The sequence below is a fragment of the Trachypithecus francoisi genome, unplaced genomic scaffold (assembly GCF_009764315.1).
Source record: "Trachypithecus francoisi isolate TF-2019V2 unplaced genomic scaffold, Tfra_2.0 Lachesis_group6, whole genome shotgun sequence".
In the NCBI taxonomy this organism is placed as follows: domain Eukaryota; kingdom Metazoa; phylum Chordata; class Mammalia; order Primates; family Cercopithecidae; genus Trachypithecus; species Trachypithecus francoisi.
Window position 1 is genome coordinate 71,255,122 of NW_022681471.1, and position 15,104 is coordinate 71,270,225.

Consider the following 15,104-nt stretch of genomic DNA (forward strand, 5'->3'; position numbering starts at 1 on the left):
GGAACATCACTACAAATTCCAAGGACATCAAAAGAATAATAAAAGAATACAAAGAACAACTCTATGCCCACAAATTCAATAGACTAGATGAAATGAACCAATCCCTTGAATGACACAGTCTGCCAAAGCTTACACAAAAAGAAATTGATAATCTGAATAGGCATATATCTATTAAAGAAATTAAGTCAGTAATTAATAACCTTTCAAAACAGAAAGCACCAAGTTCAGATGGGTTCACTGGTGAAATCTGTCAAACATTTAAGGAAAATTTATACCAATTCTCTATGATCTTGTTTAGAAGACAGAAGGAGAAGGACCACTTCCTAACTCATTCTATGAAGCCAGCATTACCCAAAGACCAAAATCAGATGAAGTCATAACAAAGAAAAGAAAACCAGAGACCAATATTTCTCATAAATATAGATGCAAAAATCCTCAACAAAATATTAGCAAATTGAATCCAACAACGTATAAAAATAATTATACATCACAACCAAGAGGGATTTACCCCAGGTATGAAAGGCTGGTTCAAGATTCAAGAATCAAATAATGTAATCAATCACATCAACAGGCTAGTAAAGAAAAATAATGATTTTATCTATAGATGCAGAAAAAGCTTTTGACAAAAATGCCAGTACTCATTCATGATAAAAACTCTTAGCAAACTAGAAATAGAAAGGATATCCTCAACTTTATAAAGAACATCTACACAAAACCTACAGCTAACATCATACTTAATGGTGAGAAACTTCAAAGTTTCCCAAAGAACAAGGCAAGGATGTCCCCTCTCACCACTTGCTTCTCAACATTTTACTGGAAGGCCTAGGTAATGCAATGAGAAATAAAAGGTAAACAGATTGGGAAGGAAGAAATAAAACTGTCTGTGTTCACAGATGACATGGTCATCTGTGTAGAAAATCTGAAGAATCAGTAAGTAAACTCCTAGAACTAATAAGCAATTATACAAGGTTGCAGGATACAAGCTTAACATACAAAGTCAATTGCCATGCTATATACCAGCAATGAACAAGTGGAATTTGAAATTAAAAACTCGTTAGTATTATGTGTGCTTCAGTAGCACATACACTAAACTTGAAACAATACAGAGAAGATTAGCATGGCCTCTGGGCAAGGATGACATGCAAATTTGTGAAACATTCCATATGTTTGGTATATATTTATCTCAAACTCATCAGGTTGTGTATATTAAATATGTACAGCTTTGTGTATGTCAATCATACATCAATAAAGTGTTCTTTCTAAAAAATTACTGTTTACATTAGCATTCACAAAAAATGAAATATTTTGGTATAAATCTAATATCATCTGTATAAGATCTGGGTGAGGAAAACTACAAAACTATGATGAAGGAAATCAAATAACTAAATAAATGGGGAGATAGTCCACATTCATGAATAGTTACACTCAGCATTGTCAAGATGTCAGTTCTTCCCAACTTGATCTATGGATTCAATACAATTCCAATCAAAATCCCAGCAAGTTATTCTGTGGATATCAACAAACTGATTCTAAAGTTCATATGGAGAGGCAAAAGACATGGAATAACCACCTCAATATTGAAGGAGAAGAAGAATTGGAGGACTGACACTGCCCAACCTTGAGACTTACTATAAAGCTGCAGGAATCAAAACAGTGTGTTATTGGTAGAATGAACAGACAAGTAGATCAATGGAACAGAATAAAAAGCACAGAAATATACTCTCATATACTCAACTGATCTTTGACAAAATAGCAAAGGTAAAACAATAGAGCAAAAACAGTCTTTTCAACAATATTGGAGGAGCAAGTGGACATCCATAGGCAAAAGAAATAGATCCAGACATTGACTTTATACTCTTTACAAAAGTTAACTCAAAATGGATCACAGACCTAAATGTAAAATGCAAAACTATAAAACTCCCAGACAATAACACAAGAAAGAACATGTAAATGATCTTGTGTATGGTGATGGCTTTCTGAAAACTTCAATTATTAGTCTACTTGTAATTTTGACACCTTATCTTCATCTAGGGATTTAAATTTTTCTTAAATTAATAAAATTTATTTTAGAGCAGTTTTACGTTCATAGAAAAATTGAGTAGAAAGTACAGAGTTCTCATATACCTTCTATACTCCCTGTCTCCATATACATGCAACCAATCTCCTCCACCATCAACATCCTGCACCAGAGTGGTACATTTGTTAAAATTTATGAACTTACATTGCAATGACTTTTTAGATACAACACCAAAGGCACAGTCCATGAAAAAACAGTTAATTTAAAACTGGACTCATTAAAATTAAAAATTCTGTTCTATGAAAAATACCATCAAGAGAATGAAAGATATAAGAGTTTGGAGATGTTCCAGCCTAAGTGCATTCTCAAAAACAGTGGAGACTGTGGCAAAAGGCAATTGGTAGGAGAATAATAGATTCATTGGAGATACAGGCTTAACTGTAAACTGGCTAGTTTACTGGACAGAAACAGGGAAGAGACAGCTGAGAAGAGCCCTCCTGGTATCAGAACAAATCTCAAATACTGATCTAGGGAACTATTCTTCAAAGGTGCCAGAATTTGATTGGACCAGTTTCACCCCCCTCCCCCCGCCCCCTGCCGCAAGCAATTTATGCCCTTAAGGATTTTTGAAAACAATAGAACAATCAGCCAGCAATTAGTGGGGCTTAACAGCTGGGTGTGTTCAGTCAAAGAGAGCCATGTCAAAACCCAGGATTTCTGCAGGCATCCTAGGGCTGTGCTCCCTGAGGAATAACATCACAGGCATCACAGTGTAGGGGTGTGGGGAGAACAGATCGCTAAAATTATGCAGTCAGTGACTAAAAAATAAACAAGCAAATAACATAAACCCTGAGCTGGGGTAGGGAGACCAATACTCAGGGTTGCTACAATATGTTATCTAAATTGTCCAGTTTCCAACAAAAAGAGTGAGATATGTGAAGAAACAGGAAAGAATAACCCATACACTGGGGAAAAAACCAGGCAACAAAAACTACCTGTGACAATGACCAGATATTGGATTTAATAGGCAAAGACTTCAAAGCAGCAATTATAAATATGTTCAAAGAACTAAGTGAAATTATGAATAAACAAGTAAAAAAAGATATGATGGGCATGTCACATCAAACAGAGAAGATCAATAAATAGGAATTATTGAAAAGAAAAAATGAAAATTATGAAGTTGAAAAGTATAATAACTGAAATGAAAAAACAAAAGGAACATACATATTTGTTTATCAGGGCAAAGTACCACAGACTAGGTAGCTTAAAATAAAATAAAAAATGTATTGTCTCACAGTTCTGTAAGCTAGAAATCTGAAATCAAGGTTCTGGCAGGGCCATGCTCCCTCTGAATCCTCTAGGGAAAAATCCTTCCTTGCCTCTTCCAGCTTCTGGTAGCTTCAGGCATTCATTAGCTTACGGTAGGCAGAGATTGGAGTAATGCTGCCATAAGCTAATGTCTTCCCTCTTTGTATATGTACCCAAATTTTCCTCTTCTTATAAGGACACCTGTCATGTTGGATTATGGGCCCACTGTAATCTAGTATTAATCCATTAATTGTAATCCAATTAATCCTAACTAATTGTATCTGCGATGACCTCATCTCAAGTAAGGTCAGTCACATTCTGAGTTACTAGAGATTATGACTCCAGTTCAACCATTGTGGAAGACAGTGTGGCGATTCCTCAAGGATCTAGAACTGGAAATACCATTTGACCCAGAAACCCCATTACAGTGCATATACCCAAAGTGGAGACTGTGGCAAAAGGCAATTGGTAGGAGAATAATAGATTCATTGGAGGTAAATGAAGTAGAGAATAGAAAAAAGTGGAGGAAGTCAATGACATGTCAATTGGTTATTTGACAAGATTAACAAAATTGACAAAACTCTACCTAGACTGACCAAGAAAAAAAAAGAGAAGACACAAGTTACTAAAATCAGAAATGGAAGTAGAGGATGGGCATGGTGGCTCATGCCCGTAATCCCAATGCTTTGGGAGGCTGAGGCAGGAGGATCACTTGAGGTGAGGAGTTACATGCCAGCCTCAGCAACATAGCAAGACTTGGTCTCTACAAAAAAAGTAAATTAAAAAAAAATTAGCCAGGCATAGTGGCACATGTCTGTAGTCCCAGCTACTCAGAAGACTGAGGCAAAGAGACTGTCTAAGCCCAAGAGTTCAAGTCTGCAGTGAGCTATCATGGTGTCACTGCATTCTAGCCTGGGTGACAGAGTGAGATCTGGTGTCAAAAAAAAAAAGGGGGGGAAAGAGATGAAAGTGGGGACACTGCTACCAACCTTACAGAAATTTTTAAAAAATTATAAGAGAATCAGGTTCCTAGAAATAAAAACACTATCAAAATGAACTCAAGGAACAGAAAATCTGAATAGACCTATAACAAATATAGACATTGAATCAGTAATAAAAAAAATCTCCCAATAAAGAAAAGTCCAAGATCAGATGGTTACACTGGTGAATTCTATAAAATATCTAAGGAAGAATTAATACCAATTCTTCTCAAACTGTTCAGAATATTGAAGAGGAGGGAACACTTCCGAACTTATTCCCTGAGGGCAGCATTGTCCTGATATCAAAGCCAAAGATATCACAAGAAAAGAAACTACAGATCAATACCCCTTATATAAATGTAAAAATTGTCAAGAAAAAATTAGCAGGCTGAATACAATAGCAGCATATTAAAAGAATATATGCCATGGCCAATTAGGATTTATCCCAGGAATGTAAGGGTGGTTTAACATATGAAAATCAATCACTGAAATACATCATATTAATAAAATAAAGAAAAAAGACCACATGATCATTTGAAAATGAAGCAAAACAAACAAACAAAAACCAAAATTCACACTTTTCATAATAAAACACTCAACAAATGAGGAAAAGAAGGGAATTTTCAAAACAGGATAAAAGGTCAGGCACGCTGGCTCATGCCTGTCATCCCAGCATTTTGGGAGGCTGAGGCAGGCAGATCACTTAAGGCCAGGAGTTTGAGACCAGCCTGGCCAACGTGGCAAAATCTTGTCTCTACTGAAAATACAAAAATTAGTTGGATGTGGTGGTGCATGCCTGTAACCTCAGCTACTCGGGAGGCTGAGGCACAAGAATCACTTGAACTCAGGAGGCGAAGGTTGTAGTGAGCTGAGATCATCGTGGCACTGCACTCCAGCCTGGGCAACAGAGTGAGCCTATGTCTCAAAAACAAAAATCAAACAAAAAACATGATAAGAGGCATATATTAAAAACCTACCCAAAGCTAACACCACACTCAATGGTAAAAGACTGAAAGCTTTCCTTCTTAGATCAGGAACAAAACAAGGATGCCCCCTCTTGACACTTCTATTCAACACTGTATTGGAATGTCTAGACAGAGCATTCCGGCAAAAATAAAATAAATGAAAAACAAGGAAGGAAGAAAGGAAGGGAGGGAGGGAGGAAGGAAGGGAGGAAGGGAGGAGAGAGGGAGGGAGGGAGGGAGGGAGGAAGAAAGTACAGAATAAAGGAAAGAAGAACAGAAGGAAGGAAAAATTCATTCACATAGTTAACGAAGACATAGTAAAACTATCTCTATTCACATATGACATGATCTTATATATACAAAATCCTAGAAAAACTATTGAGCTAATAAACGAATTCAGCAAAGTTGCAGGGTACAAGATCAATATGTTTAAATCAGTTGTACTTCTATACATTATCAATAAACAATCAAAAATGACATTAGGAAAACAATTCCACTTACAATAGCATCAAAAAGAATAAAACACTTATGAATAAGTTTAACCAAGGAGGCACAAGATTCATACACTGAAAATTACAAAACACTACTGAAATAAACTAAAGAAGCCTAAATAAATAAATGGAAATATAGTCTAAGTTCATGGACTGGAAGACTTAGTATTGTTAAGATGTCAATACTACCGAAAACAATCTATAAATTTAATGCAATTCCCATTAAAATCCCAATATTCCTTTTTGCATAAATGGAAGAGCCAATTCTAAAATTCACATGGTCTTCCAAGACCCCAGATAGACAAATTACTCTTAGAAAAGAAGAGCATAGTTGGAAGACACACACTTCGAGATTTCCGGTTATATTACAAAGCTACAGTAATCAAAACCATATGGTACTGTCAAAAAGAAAGACATATAATGGAATAAATGGACAGTCAAGAAATAAACCCATGCAGCTACAGAAAATTGATTTTCTACAAGAGTGTCAACACCATTCAATGGGAAAAGAACAGTCTCTTCAACAAATGGTGCTGGGACAACTGGATAGCCACATGCAAAAGGATAAACTTGGATTCCTACCCTAATAAAAGAGAAATGGATCAAAGACCAAAACATAAGAACTAAATCAATACATTTCTTAGAAGAAAATATAGCAGTCAATCATCATGATATTAGATTTGGCAATGCTTTCTTAGATGTAATACCAAAAGCATAAGCAACAAAAGAAGTAAAAAGCATAAGCAACAAAAGAAATACATAGTAGATATAAATTTGACCTCATAAAAATTAAAAATTTTTGAGCATTAGTAGATAATATCAAGAGAGTGAAAGGACAGCTCAGAATGGGAGAAAATATTTGTACATCAGATACCTGATAAGGGCCTAGTATCCAGAATATATCAAGAACAATTATAACTCAACAATAAAAAGATAAATCACCCAATTACAAATGGGCAAAGGATTTGAACAGATATTTCTCCAAAGAAAATATACAAAGTGCCAACTAACATATCAAAAGATGTTTAACATCATGAGTCATTAAGGAAATGCAAATTAAAAGTATAATGAGATACCACTTCACACCCACTGGGATGGTTATAAGCAAGACAACATTGCAGAACAAGTATTGATGAGGATGTGGAGAGATGGTATAGCCATTCTGGAAAACAGTCTGGCAGTTCGTCAAAAGGTTAAACATAGAGTTAACATATGACCCAGAAATTCCACTCATAGGCTTCGCAAAAATACTTGTCAATGTAAAGGTCTATCAACTGATGAACGGGTAAACAATATGTGGTATATCCATATAATTGAATATCTTTCCACACAAAAAAAGAGAATGATATATTGATACATCTTACAACATGGATAAATCTCAAAACACCATTATGTTAAGTAAAAGAAGCTATTTTAAAAAGAAGACATATAATATCATTTATATGAAATGTCCAGAATAGATAAATCTCTAGAGACAAAAAGTAGATTAGACGTTGCCTAGTACTGGGGAGTGGAGGAGTAAGAGAGGCTGAGGGATTGGTGGGTCACAGGTTGAGGGTACAATGTTGATTTGGGGGTTTGAAGCTGAAAATCTTCTAAAATTGATTGTAGTGATGATTGCACAATTCTTTAAATATAATAAAACCCATTAAATTGTACACTTTAAATAGGTGACCTTTGTGGTATATAAATGACATCTTTCTTAAAAAGTTGTTAAAATATTTTAATTAAAACCAGACTACATTTTTGGTATAAATCTGTTTCAGAAATATGCTAGTAAGACTCTTACTCTTGTATACATTAACAAATATTCATACGTTAAATTTGTTCAGGGTAAGTGGTCCCTCTCTGGGGGCTGCCTTTTGCTGACATTAACCTTAAAGAGGTGAACAGAACCGACAGGCTGTGGCTGCATCGCTGTAGCACCCTGGGCAGGCAAGAGCCAGATGAGTGGGGCTCCATTTCCATCCTCTTTCCTGTCCTCTGGAGACTTCTAGACTCCTCCATACTGGAATTGAAGCCCTGAGTTTTCTTTTCCACCCTTGATCAACTTATTCTTCATGGTGGCACAAGGAGAATAGCTTGCCTAACTGGTAGCTGCCTAACTCTCGCATTTCCCCTTTTTTCTCCTTTGTTCAGTCCCTGGATTCGTTTGTAACTAATTTGTAATTGCCAGCCTTCAGACTGTACAGCTGAGGTCACTTGCAGTTAGGAGTCCTGATCTCCAATTTCACCTTCCTATCTGCATCCTTGGCAGTCGCTTAACTTCTCTGGGCCTCAGTTTCCTCATCTGTAAAGTGAAAATAATAATTCCAACTTATAATATTGTTTTGAAGATTCAATGAGATAATATATTTGAAAGTATCTGCTGAAATGAATCCAATATCTTGTCCCATGTCCAGTGAAACCATTCAGTTTACCAGTTAACAGCAACCAACTGCCTCTGGACAGAAATTAGGAAACAGAGAGGCAGAAAGCAGAGAAAGGGTTGGATTATATGCCCAGGCTCATGTCTATGTATAGCACACCCAGGAATGTTGCTACCCAATTCCCCACTGTGTAGTTTTGGGGCAGCCCAATGAACAATCTCATGCAAAATAATGTGCCCTCCCCCTCCCCAACTCGTCCCCATTGCTGCCCAGCAATGGTCTCTCTGAGCCACATGAATGATGGATGAAGTGAGTCAGAAACTATTGTTCCCTGCATGGCCTTCTCCCAGAGTGAGGACCTTTATTGTTCCCAGATAAGAGCTGAGCTGGGAAGAAAGGCTTTAATGAGGAAATGTCTGCAAGGCCACCAGGACTGGCTCTCACTTCTGGTTTGGGCTGGCTAGCCCATGAACCAGTAAGCAGCCCAGCTAAGTCCATTTGGCCACTTGTGAGGGGTCTCAAATCAAGGCATGGTGGGACGGCGGTTGAAAACAAGCAGTTATAGCGAGACTATCACTGATTTGCAGTTCTCTGTGCTCTTGAGGGGGATATGCTAAGGGAGACTTCTGGCCCTAAGTCTGCTGCTGGGGCCTGGAATGCAGCCTGCCTTGACTCCCCACCCCCACTACACAAGCATTCCTGAGCCACTGTAGAAACCCCGTCCCTATTCAAAATCAGCTCGAATGTCACCTCAAGCAGGAAGTTTTCTCTAGAGTCCCTTCCCCCCACCACTGCCAGATGTGAGCGTCCCTCCTCCCAAGCTCTTCGCGCAATTGGTTGTTCATCTCCCAAGGCGTTTATCACATTCTGTCGTGTGTAACAGTTATTTATGTGCTTGTCTTATCCCTCTTTCTCTGCTACAGTCAGGGATGGAAGCCAATTCATCGTTGTACCCCCTACAGTGCCTGACATGGAGTTAGAGTTCATTCAGTCAGTCAACAGATACTTACTGAGCACCTACTCTGGGTAGGAAGTAAACATCTTGGGTCTGCTCAGAACCCTGCTACCACCACAAATTCCCCATGGAGGGCACTCTTTCCTACCTTACCCTGAGGCACAGTAGGCAGATAGGGGTCTCAAAAAAAGGGAAGGGGAAGTAACTGGCCCTCTTCCCTTCCTCCAGGGAGTTATAAAAGATGCAGCTGTTGTGGCTCACGCCTGTAATCTCAGCACTTTGGTAGGCTGAGGTGGGCGAATCACGAGGTCAGGAGATCAAGACCATCTTGGCTAACTCGGTGAAACCCCGTCTCTACTAAAAATACAAAAAATTAGCCAGGCATGGTGGCGGGTGCCTGTAGTCCCAGCTACTCGGGAGGCTGAGGCAGGAGAACGGCGTGAACCCGGGAGGCAGAGCTTGCAGTGAGCCAAGATCGTGCCACTGCACTCCAGCCTGGGCAACAGAGCAAAACTCCGTCTAAAAAAAAAAAAATGCAGCTGTTGGGGCACGTGCTCACACCATAATGACTGTGCAGCTCAACTCAGCTCAGTACTGCCCCAAGCCCAGCCCATAACAGGTCCCCTTGGGGGATTGTACCCCAGGGCAACCATGAGGCAAAGCGCCAGGTAGAGGTCCCTCCTAATCCCAGGTAGAGGTCCCTCCTAATCCCAAGATTTCTACCCTGTCCTGCTAACCTTGTGTTCCCACCACTGGGGGTTACTGAACATTTGTCCGTACCTGGTACCAGGAGGCTGAATACAATGAATTACATGCCCAGAGAGCATCTGCTTTCTGGAAACCTCCGGTCTAAGAAAACTTAAGACTCCTGTTCTATGGCCTGATTCGATCTGATTTAGGAGGGTAGGGGAGCTTCCTCTCTTGCCTCCTTACCTACCAGAGGCCTGAGGAGGTGAACTATGGTCCCCAGATTAAACCAGGAGGAAAGTAGAACTATCTCTTGGATACAGGGACCCTTAGTCATGACAGCAACAAGGGTAGAAGTAAGCCTGTATTCTTGGGAATGGAGTGTGGAGCAGTGCAAAGAGCATTAGATTAGGAGTCACTATTGGATTTGCATCCCAGCTCAATTATGTGTTGGCTGTGTAATTTTGAGCAGACCTTCTCTTCTTTCTTAGCCTGTTTTCTCATCTGTAAAATGTGGTTATAATCTACCCAGAACCCTCAGAACCCGATTTCACTCTGACCATCAGCCATGATCCTGCCAGAATGTAACTCGGGGGCATGAGAAAGCAAGAAGATAGATTACACTCTCTTATGTTTTTTAGAAAGGTTGTATCATAGAAAGATCCTGTCACTCAGACTGACAGGAAACCTTAGCGATTTTTTTTTTGTCCAACCATCCCATTTTACTGATGGAAAAACTGAGGCCCACAGAGGGTTAACTTGGACTCAGGTCCCCAAGGCCACTGTTCCTGATAGTTTTCTAACATAAGAATAACCAGTCAACAATAAACCATGTTCTTTCCCTTACTTAGGCTATGAAGAAAGTTTAAAGGTGACCAATAAGGGGAAACTTTTAGGGGTGATGGAAATATTCATTATCTTGATTGTAGTAATGGTTTCACAGGTGCATACATATGATCAAACTCATCAACCTATATACTTCAAATATGTGCCAGTTAGTGAATGCCAATTTTACCTCAATAATGTTAAAGAAGAGCAGGGGGGGAGAACCCAAATGTTGAGCAGGATCTGAGTCTAATGCGGCCTCCAAGTAGCTTTGTTGTTCAAGATCAGCAGTTGTTCCACCCTGTTTCATGGATGCACCACAAGCAGCTTCCTTAGAAGCTGTCACATATGGGGCCTTCCAGGAGCTTCTCTCTGCCTCTGAGTTGCTACAGAGCGTGAGGCTCACCAGGCAAGTTCCTCAGGCTGTGTCCTGCTCTTTGGCTCACCCATGTGGTACTCCAGGGTGAGCCAGGGACAGGCAAAGGACTAACTTTTCTGATTTCCTTCTCCCTAAGGATTCATGGGAAACACGTGGTCAGAATTGAATGAAAAAAAAAAAAAAAAAGTCAATTTAAGTCATTCGAAACCTTCCCATCACTTCCCTCTACAGCCATCCTACCCTCCCCATCCCACTCTCTGTCATTTTCCCTCCTCTCACAGTTCCCAGAGGAGACATATGGACTAAGATGAGCTTCCAGGTCAAAGAATTGACTTTTTGCTTTTTGCCTCCCCAGTTCAATAAATGCTTTTTGAGACTGTGTGGGGCTGGGCCTAGTGGGAAACAAAGATGCCTAAACACTTCTCTGCCTCCACATAAACTCCCAGCCTTGAAGACAGAATAGGCAGACTTGGACACAAATAACTCTCGTGCTGGGCAAAAAGTGATGCATACCATCAAGAACCACCAAGTGCTACAGCACTGCACAAAGAGAGAGTGCTCACTCTCTCCAGGGAATCAGGGGAGACTTCACCGGGGAGGTGCCATTGAGCTGAGCCCTAAAGGATGGGTCATTTTCCTTTACCAATATGAAAGAGCATTTGGATGGTGTTTCACATTTTACTAAGGGTTTTTCATAGCATTCAACCTCATCATAACCATTTGACAAGGTAAGTAGGCTACACCATCAGGCACATTCAAGAGAGAAGGAAACTGAAGCACACAGAAGATGAGGCTGGTAGGCATGCCACTCTATCCAGCACTTTGGGTTTGAGCTCGGTTCCTACTTCACAAAATTGCTTAATAGGCAGAGGCGGGAGGAACAAGGAGGCCAGAAAGCCAGGAGTGTTTAGGGCATGGTGGGTATTTTGGCCACCAGGAAAGTGAGGATTATATAAGGAAGTGGTGGGTCACAAGACTGGAAAGCCTGCTTGAGACCAGCTTGTTTGTAGCTTGCAATGCCAGTCAAGGGCCTGAATATTTATCATTTATCAGCTACATTTTATGGGAATAGGGTTAAAATCAGGGTTTGGAAAGGAAGTGGGGACAAAAGCAGTGGTGTACATGAGGGTTGCCTTTGCTTCTGCTCTAGACCCCTAACAAAACAAACAAACGACACTAGAGTAACCCTGGTCCCCCTCTTCAGCCATGAGTAGATTTCCAGAGAAGGCACATGGTGACACTTATTCAGGTTAAATAACAAAAGCCATTTCCTTCTGAGCAGCTTGCTTTTCAGCTCCCATAGAAGGGCAGCGGGGTCAGGGCGCAGAAGGCAATGGGAGAGTGTAGAAGATAAAGGGAGAGCCAGGAAGGGAAGTGAGGCTCCAGGCCACATCCTGACAGCCAACTGGGCCCAGTCTGAGGCCCTCCAGAGATGCTTTGGCCGGTTTCTCACTAGGACAAATTCAGCTTTAATCAATCTGTTTTCCCCTTGAGCTCATTGTTGTTACAAGCAAAAGAGAAAGCCCCTGTGTTGAGACCTTTTGCTAGTTGTCCAAACAGCAGCACAGCAGCACACGCCAGGCAGAAAAGGGCAAGCCCCCACAGAGGCAGTGCAAAGTGCATGAGAGTCAGGAAACTGGGGGCAAGTCCTCCTGGCTTCTGCCCCTTCCTTGCTGGGTGATCATAGGCAAGTTACTGAGCTTCTCTGAGCTCAGTTTCCTCAGATGTCAAATGACACCTACTGGGCTGGTGTGAGAATTCAGCCAGAATTCAAACAAATAGAAGGCCTAGTGTAGCTCCTGGCTCATGGTAGGGACTCGATAAATGCCAGGTGCCTCAGTCCCTTCCTAGCATGCCAGGGACAGCCCCCCAGGGAATGCCTGTAACATAATGGAGCAAGGGGTAGTTTTATAAGCAGAAGTCAAGCTAAGTGCAGATTTCTTTAGTGCAAAAAATGTTTATGAATGCTTCCCATGTAATGTTTCTGGAAAATATGTGCTGGGGGAGTGAGGAGCAAAAGGAGAAAAGATTTGAAAAATCCTCTTTCTAGAAGGTGCAGGCTGGGGATAGAAGGTAAACTACTGAGCTGAAGAGATTCTTCTGAAGAAGAGTAATCTGAGGTTTAGGCACACCATTTCTGCCTTGAATTTCAGCAAGGAAGGCATTAGAGGAAGCTAATGAAGAAATAAAATATGGTTAATGGACCCTTTAGCTGTGCTCACAGAGGAGCCTATTAGTAGAACTATTCAAAGGGGAGAGAAAATTATATTCTAGGCTTTCCTTGCTCTCACCAGAGAGCATCAGAGATTCAGAAAGGGAAAGACCCCTGGAACCGAAAGTTGGTAATTCTTTCACACAGTCCTCCTGGCAACTGTCTCATAAAAGGTTCTTTTCAGAGAGGCAAGTCACTCTAAGGAAGTATGTCCCAATCTTCAGTCACTTGGGGGCTACCTTCACAATTTTTGTCATATCCACATACCCCCTTAACTATTATTTAGCTAATTTTTTTCAATTCTCACTCTTTTACTTAAAAAATCTGTGAATCATCGATGTAAATGGAAAACCACTACCACATGACTTAAATCGAAGGAAATTACAAAAGTAAACACATTGCTATTAAAAACATAATGCAAATTCGTGTCCCATCCAAAAGCATGAGATGGACTCCCACTCCCTGGGGACACAGGTCTACCTTGGAAGCCAGCTCTAGAAAACAAAACAAGACCACTTGCCTTGAGGATGCATACTGGGAGGCACAGCTACTTCCCAAACAGGGACCCAGGTTTAGAGCCAGAGGGCCCAAATGAACAGCTGATTTGGAACATGGTCTCTTCTGGTCTTGCCCTGGAAACTCCTCCCAGACAGTGGAGAGTTAGATGGCACCCACTCCCCAGAGACAGGCTGGGAGCTGGCCAGAAGGAAGTCAGGCAAGGGACCAGCCGTGATGCCCTGGCTCTTGGTGGTTCAGACTGCATTCACTGTTGGACCCAAAACTTACACTCAGGAAACATGTCTATTTAATATGCTGTTCATTGTAATTTTTGCAATGATTTCCTCCTTGCTGTCCTGTAGTATTTGACAAATTCCCTGATGAGAATGCAAGATATCTGAGGAGTCCAAAGGAGAAGAATGTGGATCTGGTCCCCAGGTGGGTTAACCCAGGCCACCTGGTGTAGTGTGGACAGTGGGGATCAGTGAGAGGACCCCAACAAGAAGGTGAAACTGAAGACGCATGTCTGCTATGCTCTGAACGTTGGTAGCTCCCCAAAATTTGTATGTTGGAACCTAATACCCAAAGTGATAGTATTAAGAGGTGGGGTCTTTAGGAGATGATTAGGTCATGAGGACTCAGCTCTCACGAATGGGATTAGTGCCCTTATAGAAGAAGCTCAAAGGAAGGGAGCCTGTTTACCCCTTTTTCCACATGAGGACACATAGAAGGTGCTATCTATGAGGAACAAGTACTCATCAGACACCAAATTTGCTGGCACCTCATCGTGGACTTTCCAGCCTCCAAATCTGTGAAAAATAAGTTTATATTAATTATAAATTACCTAGTCTATGGCATTTTGTTATAGCTGCCCAAGCTGACTAAGACAGCATCCCTTCTCCAACTGGAAACACTCCTACTCTAATGCTATGAACTTGGAGGGGCTTCCTTTTTGTTCTTACTTTTGTTTTCTGTGAGGTTCACTGGCTCTTTACACTCACTAAGAGATCAATCAGTAAAACAAATCCCTAGATAGCATTTTTAGTGACAAATTCAGGCATTTTGACACTTGCCCTCTCATAGCTACATTTTCTACACTTCAACTCATATTGGAGAATAGGCAAGTTTCTAAGAAGGCATAGAACTGCTTGACAGACAAAATTGGATGGTTTTGGTTTTGTTTTTGCATAGAAGGAGGATCAGATTCATTTGCTCTTTTGACCAGATAATGGGTTCAGAGAAATCTGTCACCGCCTTCCTTTTCCCCTCTTCTCCATTCCCTGAATCTTTCCCTCTTCAGGATGACTGGCTGGCTATCACAGCAGCAGGGTGGGACTATAAGGGTTAAATACAACAGAAAACAGAGAATCAAATAAATCTTAGGGCTACGGAAAGCCAAGTCTACAGTGAGGGGCAGA

The 15,104-nt window shown here is 40.7% G+C and overlaps 1 non-coding gene across 1 annotated transcript; it reads left to right on the forward strand.

Moving 5' to 3' along the window:
* Nucleotides 1-1,066: 1,066 nt before the first annotated feature.
* Nucleotides 1,067-1,169, forward strand: LOC117078585. The gene has a single exon (XR_004435035.1). It is a non-coding gene; the product is annotated as a U6 spliceosomal RNA (small nuclear RNA).
* Nucleotides 1,170-15,104: the final 13,935 nt, after the last annotated feature.